A 12,631-nucleotide genomic window follows, 5' to 3' on the forward strand; every position below is an offset into this window, starting at 1 on the left:
AATGTATGTTTTGATATTATGGTATTCACATGCACAAAAGCATATCTGAATGACTAAATCAATTACAATGGTGTGATAATCAATTTGGGTCATCAGACAACTTGAATTTTTTAACTGAGGCAAAACAACTAGTTTGAATCAATTATATTAGTTGGTGAATTGATTAAAACACATGTGATTGCACATATCTTTTTCAAGTGTGCTGTGATGTGAATTAGAAAGAAAAGTTTTCAAAAATATGCTAAGTGTTGAAGCTTAATCGATTACATAGTTTATGTATTAAATTAAGTCTGTTACAGATTTGAAAATTGATTTATGCTTGTCATAATTGTATCAACGGTCATATTTTTAAATGTGTTGACTAAGCATTAAATGGAAATCTATTGCATTAATTGTGTATTTAATTAAGGAGCTAAGTTAGTTATAAATTTGTTACAATTGCTTAATGTAACCGATTAGATTAAAAGCGTAATCGATTATATTGCATCTAAAATGACTAAAATTATATATAGACGCAGTGATTTGATTTCTGTAAGACAATCGAGATTAACATTTTCATATCTGTTTCAGATTGAGTTTAAGCGTTTTATAGAAGTAATCTAGCGCTCCAAGAAACAAGAAATCAAAGTGGTGGACTAATCTTGAAGATTTCTTTAGAGACTAGCTTTACTGTTTTGAAGAGTCTAATCGTTCTGCACAATTGAGGTGCTTGCTGTGTGATAAGGAGAAGTTTCGCAATCTATGTGTTGATGTTTCCTTGTGCGTGTTGCTAGGAAGAAGAACGAGGAGTTCTTGTACTTTGAGAGGGTTCTCAAAGGGTTGACTGTAGGAGAGGATTGTTCTTGCTACATGGTTTTGTTTGTATTTGGCTATATTAGAGTAGTGAGTTAGAAAGGTGATTTATATATTGACATTGTGGTCGCTCTAAAGCCCTTGTTGTAAAAACTCATATCTCTATAGTGCAAATTAGCCTTCAATCTCGGGTTGATTGGAAGGACATTGGATGTAGGCATTGGCCAAACCAATATAAAGCTCAGAGTTTGATCTTTCTTCTCCCTTTCTCTCTAAATTAAATCGATTACATTTTGTCTTCATTCGAATATGCATATTGTTATATTGCATACATATTGCTTGTTGTTCAAGAAAAATTTAAAGATTCATTCCTTTTGCGTAAAAGATTTGAAAAACAAGTATTTTTATAAAACATCAATTCACCCCCTCTCTTGGTGTTGAGAAACAAAGCTCATCAATTCTAACAGAATCCTTAAAACTTAAAATTGGTAGTGAGGTTGAGTCATTTAACTACATAATTGGTTGTTTCAAGTTCAAATTTCGATTTATTGTGTGTTTGTGTCCAATTTCAGTTCAAAAAAAAGTTTCTTTTGATGTTCAAAAGTTGTTGAGCTAGTTTAATTTGATTCATAACAACCTTTTCTGCAAGTTCACCTTTTGAAACCACTATTTGAAGTTCATTTGTTTTGTACAAGTTGAGATGTAATGTTGATTTTCGAATTCTTCGAGTTTAATATGGGTTGGATTGTAGTAATAGCTAGGTTCTGTGATATTAATTCAAAAATAAAGTGAGCAAGATGTTATATCAAGTTTAAACAATAGGAGGGGTGAATGTAAGACCCGGGAAAATATGGGTCTTAGAAATAAAGTAGTGGAGAAAATAAGAGATATAGTTTTGGTGGGTTTTAGATATTTAAAAGAGATATTATTATTATTAGATATTTATGATAATTTAAATAATATATTGATATATTATTATATATAGTTAGATATTATGGCTAGATAATAATAATATATATTATTGTTAGACTCGTTATCATAAATTAAAATAAAAAGTATTATTATAAGTGAGAAAATATCAGAGATAGAGTTGGGTGGATTCATAAATATTAAGATATAGAGAAATGTGTGGTTTTGTGTTTAGAAACTCTAAATCAAAGAGAGAAAACAGAGGAAGAAAGGAGATTGACGTTTTAGGAGAAAAAAAGAGAGAGCGACGGGACACTCTTAGTGTAAAGTAAGATTGGTGGTGTTTTAGTGTTGCAGATAAAGCCTTATGATTGGCTAAGGTATGGGGAAAATTACCTTTGTTTGTTTATTTTTGTATGTTATATGTGTTCTTGGTTATTTTGGATTAATAATCCTTGTTGATACATGTTTATATGATTATGATTATATGTTGTTATTGTTGGGAAAGAGCTTGTGTATGCATGGGCATAGGTTTCATGTAGTATTTGTGTTGGGTTTTCCCTATAAATTTATGTATGGGTTATTGGGTTATCCCAACAGAAGGTTTGATGCTAAGTGAGAACAAAGTTAAGATACTTAGGGGTTTCCATGCAAATATATGTTGTAAGTGGTTGGTTATTGGACTCCCTTCCAATGTGGAGAATATGCCAAATAATGTGAACCATTATGTCTCACTTTGTTTTAGTAGAGGCGAGTCAAATTATTAGGGCAAAATAGAGTCATTTGAAGAGAGGGAAAAGCCAAGTGAGAGAGAAAGGAAGAGAAGAAATTATTCCTTCATAACACAAAACCTACACTAGTTTTTTCATCGTTGTGAAGTCGTTCACCGTTGGATCGAGCTGATTTTTGGACAGTGGGTTCCAGACGTATGATTTTTCATTCTGAATGTTCGGATTGTCAATCGGAGGTCTAATTTAGAAGAGAAAAATCTAAACAAAAACAAGAAATTATTCCTCCATAACACAAAACTTGCACTGCTGTTTTCATTGTTGTGAAGTCGTTCACTGTTGGATCGAGCTGATTTTTGGAAAGTAAGTGTCAAACGTATGGTTCTTTACTCTAGCCGTTTGGATTGTCAATTTGAAGTCTAATTTGGGAGAAAATAGTCTTGCATGAACAACTTTGTTTTCGAGAATTTTTATCTTCTTGGTTCTCATATGTAAGCATTATAATTAGTTAGTTTGGTTGATTGAAAACCCCATTTGATGTCTTTATTAGAGACTCGTTTGCACCCTATTATTGGGGTTATAACATGTCAATGATTGGATCTGTATGATTTAAGTGATGTATTATGTGTGTTTGAGTATGTTTACATGAATATGTGATGCTTGAATACATGTATGTTACACGTGATCTAGGGTTGATGTATGTGCGTTTGAATGCTTGAATCATGTCTAGGATATGTTTGATTCGGTAATAATTGATTATCATTAGTAATAATCAATTATATGCGCGTTGGTTTTGAGTGTGATTTCCGGAATAATCGATTATCACGGATGATAATCGATTATCCCTTCCTACGTGATGTTTCTTGGTAAATTTCACTAAGATAAACGATTATCTTAAGTGATAATTGATTATCACAGTGCATTCTGGTGAAAATGACGAATTTGATGAAGAATGGACGTGAACCAAGCATGAGGAGCTGTGGAACATGATGATAATCAAATATTGAGGTTAGTGGTTATGTTTAGGATTAGTTTGACTTGTGGTTGAGAGTGGATCATGAGTGAGTGATGGGATGTACCTAAGTATGTGATTGATGAGCATGAGAGTGGGAGAATAAGTCTACTTGTTGTACCTCGTAAATCCTGGTTCTATCTGCGAATAAGTGCTTCCTTTTGCCTTGTGTGCATTGGAAGGAGATGATTTGTAGGGGAGGGTACAGATGTCATGTAGGAGAGACTACAGGTGGGCTGTAGGAGCGACTACAATCGGTGAGATAGGGTACAAGAGTGAGATGGACTCTTTCCACTATGGTATTGTGGTGCGGTGATGCTCATGGTGTTGTTCATGACTAGGATAGTCATGATGGTGGTGTATCTATGATGATGATGATCATGGTACTTAAGATGTTGCAGGTCATGTTATGTTGATAGTGGTGTTACTATAATGGTTATAGTAAGTAGTTAGCATGAGCGTCAATGAGTGGATAGATCAAGGGTCTATATGTGAGATGTCAGTGATCACATCAAGGGTTAGAGATCAAGGATTGATAGTCTAATTTCAAGAATTGAGGATCAAAGATCGAGTAATTCAGTATGATTGAATTGTTTAGGATAGAGAATTAAGAATTTTATTGTTATTACTACTTTGTGTGGGGTGTTTGATTATGGTTGATATAATCAGTATGTATGTACCTTGTTGTTATGATTATTTTACCGGTAGTTTACCCAATACATGTTTGTGTTTATGTGTTTCTGAATGAAGTTATCGGTGATGATCGTATAATGTGTTATACGTGAGCAGATAATGTTATAGATGTTCTAGAGGCATGATTGATTTGAGAGAGGATGAAAAATAACCTTGATTTTCATTTATAGCTATTTTGTTTTACAAGTTAAGACAATATAATTGGAGTATTTCCTTTGTTATTTTATTACTCAAAGTAATGTAATTGGATAAGGTTTTATTTAAGTACGTTTCTACGCTATGATAAATTATAAATTTACCGATCTTTAAAAACCTATGACATCTCAGAAATCGGGATGTTACATTAACTAGACGACTTTAATAATACAAGTATTAGACAAGTTGTCTTTTATGTTTTCTTCTCTATCTTTAAGAACACTTTATTACTTTTTCAAGCTTATGATTCTAGTTTCTCTTGGTTATGGGGAAATCTCCAATTCAATAATGCTTGCATTGTTTAAGACATTAAACGATTCATCATTGTCTCATCTATATAGACTATGTATGAGCTTACTTTCACTTGATCAACTACACAACGACAAGTCATAATTATTAGGAAACATTCATTTTATCATTATAAAAACTTAGTTTTTGAATAATTCATCAAATTATCTAAGAAAATTTCATAAAATAGACTCCTTAATAAGACTGCTCTAGCTAGATTGATCAGTACATTTCATTTGCATGGAACAATATGGTTCAAAAACTTATTTTAATGCATAATTTCATTTAAAGCCAATTTTATATCATTTGGACAAATCCCACTTAAAACATTAGTTTTAAATCCAATTAACCTTAAGATAAGAGTAATTGCATTAAAAGTATAAAATTGAAATCACACTAGTGCAGTCAGGGGATACGACAACGGTTATTTTCGCTGATAGGATCGGTTCCTGAACCGAGGCATATTCAGGCGAGGCAAAAAGTGGTAGACTTTATGCCTCGGTTCTGAACCGAGGCATAAAATGGTAGGATTATGCCTCGGTTCCTTGCGAACTGAGGCCCTTTCTCCCCCTTTACTGCCTCAGTTGGAGCTTGAACTGAGGCAATAAGGTTCTTTTTTTTCTTCTTCTTGAGGCCTGCACCAAGAGCCATGAGGTAACAAGTTTGTGAAAGTTTTCCATCAACAACCTACAGCAAAAGAACATGTGAATATATATTGGCATCCTGAAACATCAGTGGGTTATGGGTGAAAGTAAAATGGACACGAACAATCAAACTGCTATCCTTCATGTCATATCAAAACAAAAATAAAGAGCAACTTGCAAGGATAATTTTAGCCGTCTGGAAAATAATTGCAAGTTGTTCTTTAAAGCATATGATCGCAAAAGTCAAAGGGAGTAAAACACTCACTGGATTAGTTGTTCTCCACCCAATTGACACAGTTAAACACAGCGGCAGTTCCCCCGTAGCATGCATTAGTTGAATCAACACCCTCAATGTCACTATTTCCGCATTTCTGTTCATTTCAAACAAATAAAGAACTTTCATTTGTAGTGGAAAGTAAAGGAGAAATGGATGAAAGATCAAGAAAATGATAATATGACAGAAAAATCCAATCAGATAATTAACAATGTAATTTTCCAATAAAACAGTAAAACGTTATGAAGATGGTAACTGGTAACTATTAGGATAAAAAACGAACAGCAAGTAAATAGGCATTTAAACTACAATTAGAAGATGAACATGACAATCTATTGTGCCAGCCTTTACTTTTGGGTTGAAGGAATTTAATGTGATTTTTTGAATAATATTCTAATCGTTATTATTAATAATAAAATAAATTCAAGTTACTAAACATAAATGCAAAAAGGACAAAATTTGAATCCAAATTGTAATATGCAGCAGAATTATTAAAGAGTAATTTGGAACGTTGAAAATCTAAATGTTATCCTTGTTCATATTATTAACTTCCACTTGGTTTGAAACCTTGAAAATAAGCAAAAAAAAAAAAAAAAGGTAATCGAGTAAAACAAAAGCCAGGAACTTGAACCTCTGCATGAGTCCGAATTTCGACCTGGATGCAAATCAAAAACCATTAAATTAGAGGGTCACGGATGTCGGGACAGAAAGTGAAGGGGCGAGAATAATATTTCTCTCCCCAGAACAAAAAAGAGACCCAGTAAGCCGGATCAAAGTGAAGGAAAAAGTGGTGGAGAGAAAGAAAATAAAGAGATAAACTTGAACAGATCTGGAACATTGCTTGCATGCAAATAAAAAGGAAAAAAATTATTTTTATTTATTTATTTGGAAAGTGGAGGAATTTTAGGACATACCGGAGGAGGCGAAAGCGTCGTTCCAAGAGGGTGGTGCAGCGACGGCGGTCTGCAGCGGCGTGAACTCGTCAAGCGGAGCACCAAGGAGAGAGCAATGGAAGCAGCGACAATGGAGGGCGAGAATAAATGAACAATAGAAAGAGAGCGCGGGATGAAGAAGAAGAAAATGGAGGGTGAGACGAAGAAGAAGAGAGCGTGCGCGATGAAGAGAAGAAATGAAAAGTAGGGTAAAAACTTTTGAATCTAGGTAGAAATGCAAGAGCTATTACCTCCGTTCTACCACTGACCGAAGTAATACACCCATTATGCCCTGGTTAAGTAACAACCCGATGTCTATGCTCCTCTAAAAAAATTTTAAAAAAATCATTAATGGCAGTTTTTGTAATTTTCTTCACCTTATACGCCTCGGTTCTACAACAACCGAAGCATAAACAGCTTTATACACCGGTTCTGCAGCAACCGATGTCATAGTGCAAAGCAGGTCAGGTGACAGAGCAGGTGACAGAGAAAATGTGAGATTTTGACAGACTATTAGGCGTCGGTACTTCCTTTAACCGAGGTAATAGTATATATATGTTTCGTTCCTACATTTAACCGAAGCCTATTTGACGAGGTTAAACACCGTCTTTTTACTAGTGTCACCTGTAAAAGGTTGTAATTCTACCCAGAAAGGCCATGAATATATATTTGATTTTTCTTTTTCAGTAGGTAAAGTAATTTGATATAAAATAATTAGTTGACAATGATTTTTAACACCTTTCCATTTTCTTTTGGTTACCAGAACACCGTTCCTTTTGATGAACAGTGTAATGATCTGTAAAAAGAAGGCTGTAACGTGTGACTGTGATCTATACTGTCGTTGTGTCGATCGTGTCTTTCGTGCCAATGATTGTTAGCTTCCGTCATGAAGATAAACGTTTTTTTTTTTACTTTTTAGGCTCAACTTTATATCTGTCCCCTTCTCCATTACACAGCCCTCATGCCACTAGCTACATGCATAATTTAATCATGCTGATATACGAATAACCACCACATAAACATTAACATTAGGACATCAATTATTGCAGCATATGAAAATATACAAAAGTGTTCTCATTACTAAAATAATAATTAATTCCTCCACGTTATCGTCTTCCAACTTTCACTTTAATTTCATAAATGTGAAAAAAAATACACACGGTAATGATATAAGACTATATTCAATAATTTAAAAATACAAAGTGCTGAAACTCAATCCCATTATTGATTTATTACGGTATGAGATGTAACAACATAAACACAACATACTACAGCTTCACACAAATTCATCTATGGTCAAAAGAGGAACCCTAAACTCCAAAACATTGTTCTTGCATTGAGAAGTGACCCACTTGACCATGTAGAATTTTTATTACACTTTTAGGTTAAATATTTATGGACCTCAATTTTTATTATCACTTTTGCTTATTTTCTCTTTGGACTTCTTTGTTTAATTATCACATATTGCTATGGGAATCCATGATGTTCTTAGGGTTTTCGATTTGCTTCTTCTCTTCTATTTGGATCCTCAGTAGCAATCTCAGTCACAGCACCACTGCTTACATGATTCAGCTCAGATGCTTCCCCAATGTCAACAATCTCATGATTATTTGGTTCTTGCAATTTCGTTACCTTATTTGTCTTGGGGTTTCTGTAAATCAAATACAGCACCATCTGAATTATGCCGAATAGAAAACCTAGAGTGTTTGGGAGCTGCATCATCCAAATGGAAACGGTAAATGGACTTTTTAGAAATCAAATTAGAATTTATTTATTTTTCTGGTATAGGTTATATCAAATCGAAAGGAATCAAAATTAAAATGTTCAGCATATATAAGTATGAGATAAGATTTTTGAAATTATATAATAATATAATTGGGGGACCCTTGTTTTCATTTGACTTCCTTTTTCATATGGGACTCAATAGAGTGCGTACAGGTAATAAATTACGATTAAATTGACATTATCACTTATTAAAGCGCAAGGAAAAGTAATGGAAGGAAATGAGAAGGTGATAGAGGAAAGGACTTAGTCCGAATAAGACAAAAGTTTAATATAATATGAATAAATGCTCCAAATAAACCGACATTGAATGATTGAATTTAACTTACAGCGATGTAGTAGTCGTTGAGGAGAAGGCCATAGAAGAACCACATGATAGCATTTAAGGTCAAAAAGAAGGACAAACTTAAAGGCATGAATTCCACGCTTTTCGTCTTTATCACACGTTTCTGCATGCATGCATCAACCATATATAAGAATTAACTTTTGTCGAGAGCTTCAGAAAAAAAATAGTGCAAAGAGGTTGATGATGAAATTCCTCTACATGCATAAAGAAATTGCAAACTTTGTCATTGAAAAAGAATAACGAAAAAACTCTTTCACTGATGTCATTTAGGGATTTTGTTTTTATTTTTTTTAAAAGAATATATTTAAAAAAAAAAGGTTCTTTGTTGGAAATAAAAAAACTTTTATGCAATTTCACAGGTGTGGATACTACTTTCCAATTACATTTTCCGTTTCAAATAATGAAATTTTTCATTATTCACGTTTAAAAAAACGTTCAATTTTGATGGAAGCATAAGTTTCTAAACATACTCCTTGGTTTTGTATAACAATAAAAAAAATATTTTTTAATCTCAATATAATAGATGTAATTTTTAGATGAAATTTTAAATATGATTTAAAAAAAAATAAAACCTGTGATTCTACATACAAATTTTGTTGCAGTATGCTAGACTCCTTTTGGTTTAACAATTTGGGGGAACTGGTGCAAGTAATTAAAAAGAAAAAATTTAATGCCGTTTTATCCCAAGTAACTTTGGTTGAAGAGATACTATTTAGAGTTGATTAGTCTAGAGCTGTAGAGGACAACAACGAATGCTCAACTATGGCAAAAATAAATCAATTTTGAAAAAAAAAAAAAAGCTATTTACTTTGGCTTTCAATTATTAGATTGATTTTGAATTTTATTTTCTTTAGATCAATTTGGATTTTAAAATCGTATGCATATTTACGATCTGAATTCTTACCATAATCCCGAGAGGAGCAGCGAATACGCTTATATTGAAAACGAGAGAAATCCATCCAATCACTTTAAGGCGTTTGGATCCTTTTGCTAGGAAGAGAGTTAAAAGAAGCATGCCTCCGAACCCAAAAACATCCAACAAGAAAACAATCATCATGGTCGAAAGCTGTGACAACATTTTATAGAAGGAAAGTAATTAGTTTTTTTATTTTTCAAATTAAATAGAAAAAGAAATTATTATAAGAAGGAGTTATTAATTATAAGAAGGAAAACCCTGGTTTTTCTGGCTGCATAAATTAAGAAGATGGCAAGGTAGAGTGTCTCTATGACACATCCAAAGGAGTTAATAGTAATGAGAAGGAGGGTGCCCTCCCTTTTTACGAGTGCGTAATAAATCCACAGCATTGAACTGAACAATGCAACAATATAAGGTAATGATTGAAACCCCTCCGAGGACTTCTTCTTGTATATTTGGTAAAAAGTTGGTCTGCATTCATCAGATATAATCCACATATTACATAAACCATATGCTCCTCATCAATTAATTACAATATGTAATGCTATATTATTAAATCACTTACAGTGGAGCGAGGAACACCATAAAGGCGATGATGTTTCCTTATTACACCCAAAAACAAAACAAGAGACATCCATCAGTACTTATGAACAAATTGAGATTATTAATATTATTATCATAATTCATTATATTACTACAATAACCTCCTCCTATTCCTCTTACTATTGTTATTATTTCTACCAAAGTTCTGCCCTAATTCAATAGTGTTGCTTTCAAGTATTATGATTTATTATTCTTTATAATCTACAGCTATACCATGCAATGTTCGTTCCGCATATGGTTCAAATATCATATAGGTAATAATGTCTGAAATATCTCCCATGTAAACATAGTATATTTTCTGAAATGTCCCTTTAGATCTTCATTAACGAGGTCAAGGGTGAAGAACTTTTGGGGAAGGGTAGCGTGATACCAAAGTGGAAAGTGAACATTATAAGTATTTTTTTGTGTTTAATGAAGAATTTTTATCGATAGAAATAAATCAGTAATCAAAATTATTGATAAATTTTAAAATTTAAATTATCAATAAATATTTCTATCAGTAATGAATAAGTGAATAAAATTCATCGCAAGAATCTATGGATAAATTACAATTTATATTATTTTTTGTTGGTAAATTTTATTGATATTTTATATTCTTATTATCAGTGAATATTTTCATTGCTAAATATTGACAAATATTTCTTATTAAATCTAACAAAAAATATTTGTATATCAAAAATAGATGGGTGAAAATAATAGGATAAGAAGGATAAAGAGGAGAAAGAGAAAGAGGAGGAGGTGTAAGCGATAAAGGTATGATGGTCATGGTGATCCAACAATGATGGTGGTGACTTGAGTTGGAGGGAGAAACAAAGGAAGACAAGGAGAAAGAGTAGGAGGGGAGGAAGAAGAGGAAGAAAAAGAAGAAAAAGGAGAAAAAAGAAGAAGATGATGATTAAATCATGATATATACCAAAAAGTTGTAAATTTATAAAATATTATTGGCAAATTTAAAATGATAGATAATTATTAACAAATTTTATGATCTATCAATATATTTTATCAACAATTTTTTTTATCATTAATCTGTTTATAAACATAACTTATACACAGATTTTATTATTATCATCAGACCGTCGTGTATGTTAGTCAAATATTTACAATTTTCACAACAATGATGCTAATTTGTTGTAAGACAGAATACAACAATAACATGTTTAAATATTATCTTGAGAGTAATTGGTTCCATTAGGATGATAATTGATAACTGAAGTAATCTATTGCTTTATGGCCATATAACGATAGTGTTTTGGTTCAAGAGAAATGTCAACATTATATTTCAAGTGGTTTTCAACCTTGCAGTTCAATGTGGTGTTATAAAGTTGAAGAAACCATTTTCTTTTGTAATCTCCTTTATGTATGCATTGGAGGGTGTAATTTTGTTAACATTAAGCTTCTCTTATGTTGGGTTTGGAATTTTTAAAAAGAAAAATATTCATATCCTCTTAATCGATTTATTGGAAACTATTTTGTCCAGTTGATATAATTTTTAACTAATTATTATAAAAATTAACAACATATATTTGATACTCGAATTACGTTAGTGTATGTTTTTTTTTCACAAAGATATAAACAGTAACACACACTTTTGCAAGAAGTTTGCTCAAAGCATCATTCTTAAAGTAGATGAAAAATATGAAAATAATAAATAAAAAAAATAAAGTGGAATATGCTGTAGAGATTTATGGTATTAGTATGTACCTAGAAGGCCGAAAATGAAAGCCAAAGTTTGGTGATGAATGGGCATGTTAAAATGTGTTTACTACTATGAGTGCTCACGAAAAGGTGTAGATAGGATTCTCTCAATGTGAAAACCCTCTCTCACTTGAGTTTATCTCTTCTTACTTTCAATTGCACTTAGTAAATATGATAAGAATTAGAGTCTATTTATAGTACATAAAAGGGAAGTAATGCAAGTCAAGTTGCTAAGAGAAGTGAAACATCAAAATACTTCATCATTTTAAATATATCAATACTTATCATATATTTATTTAATTTGTAGTTTTAGAAAAACTAGATTTTATCATACATATATAGCTCGTAAAGGAGGTTATAAACTACTTATTATGTTGGAATGAAAAAATTAAATTCATTTATTGAATATAAATAAATTAGTTTTTGCCTAAGACATTGTGTTCAGAACAGTTTTAAATAAATTTTATTTGAATGCAAAATATAAATATAGAGTAAAAATGGTAAGTATGAAGTTAAACAAAGAAAAAATATTTAGAAGAGGACAACAAACTATATTTTATAATTCACTAAAACACCCATAAAAGTGATTTTATTATATGAAAGGTCTTTTTTTTTCGAAAAACAACTTAAAAAATCATCCAATTATAGAATTATAGAATTATAGAATTATAAAATTACCAAATTATAAAATTATTATAAAATATAAAATTATTTAATTCTAATATTATAAAATAATAAAGCTTTTAAAATTGTAAAATATCAAACTATCAAATTATAAAATTATAATTTTTTTAAATTATAAAACTATCAAATTATAAAATT

The 12,631-nt window shown here is 31.5% G+C and overlaps 1 pseudogene; it reads right to left on the bottom strand.

The window, feature by feature from the left end:
* Nucleotides 1-7,924: 7,924 nt before the first annotated feature.
* LOC124839888 (bidirectional sugar transporter SWEET10-like) lies at nt 7,925-11,861 on the bottom strand (annotated as a pseudogene).
* Between the last annotated feature and the right edge of the window lie 770 nt (nt 11,862-12,631).

This window comes from Vigna umbellata, chromosome 2, assembly GCF_029865625.1.
Source record: "Vigna umbellata cultivar VRB3 chromosome 2, Vumbellata_1.0, whole genome shotgun sequence".
Lineage (NCBI taxonomy): Eukaryota > Viridiplantae > Streptophyta > Magnoliopsida > Fabales > Fabaceae > Vigna > Vigna umbellata.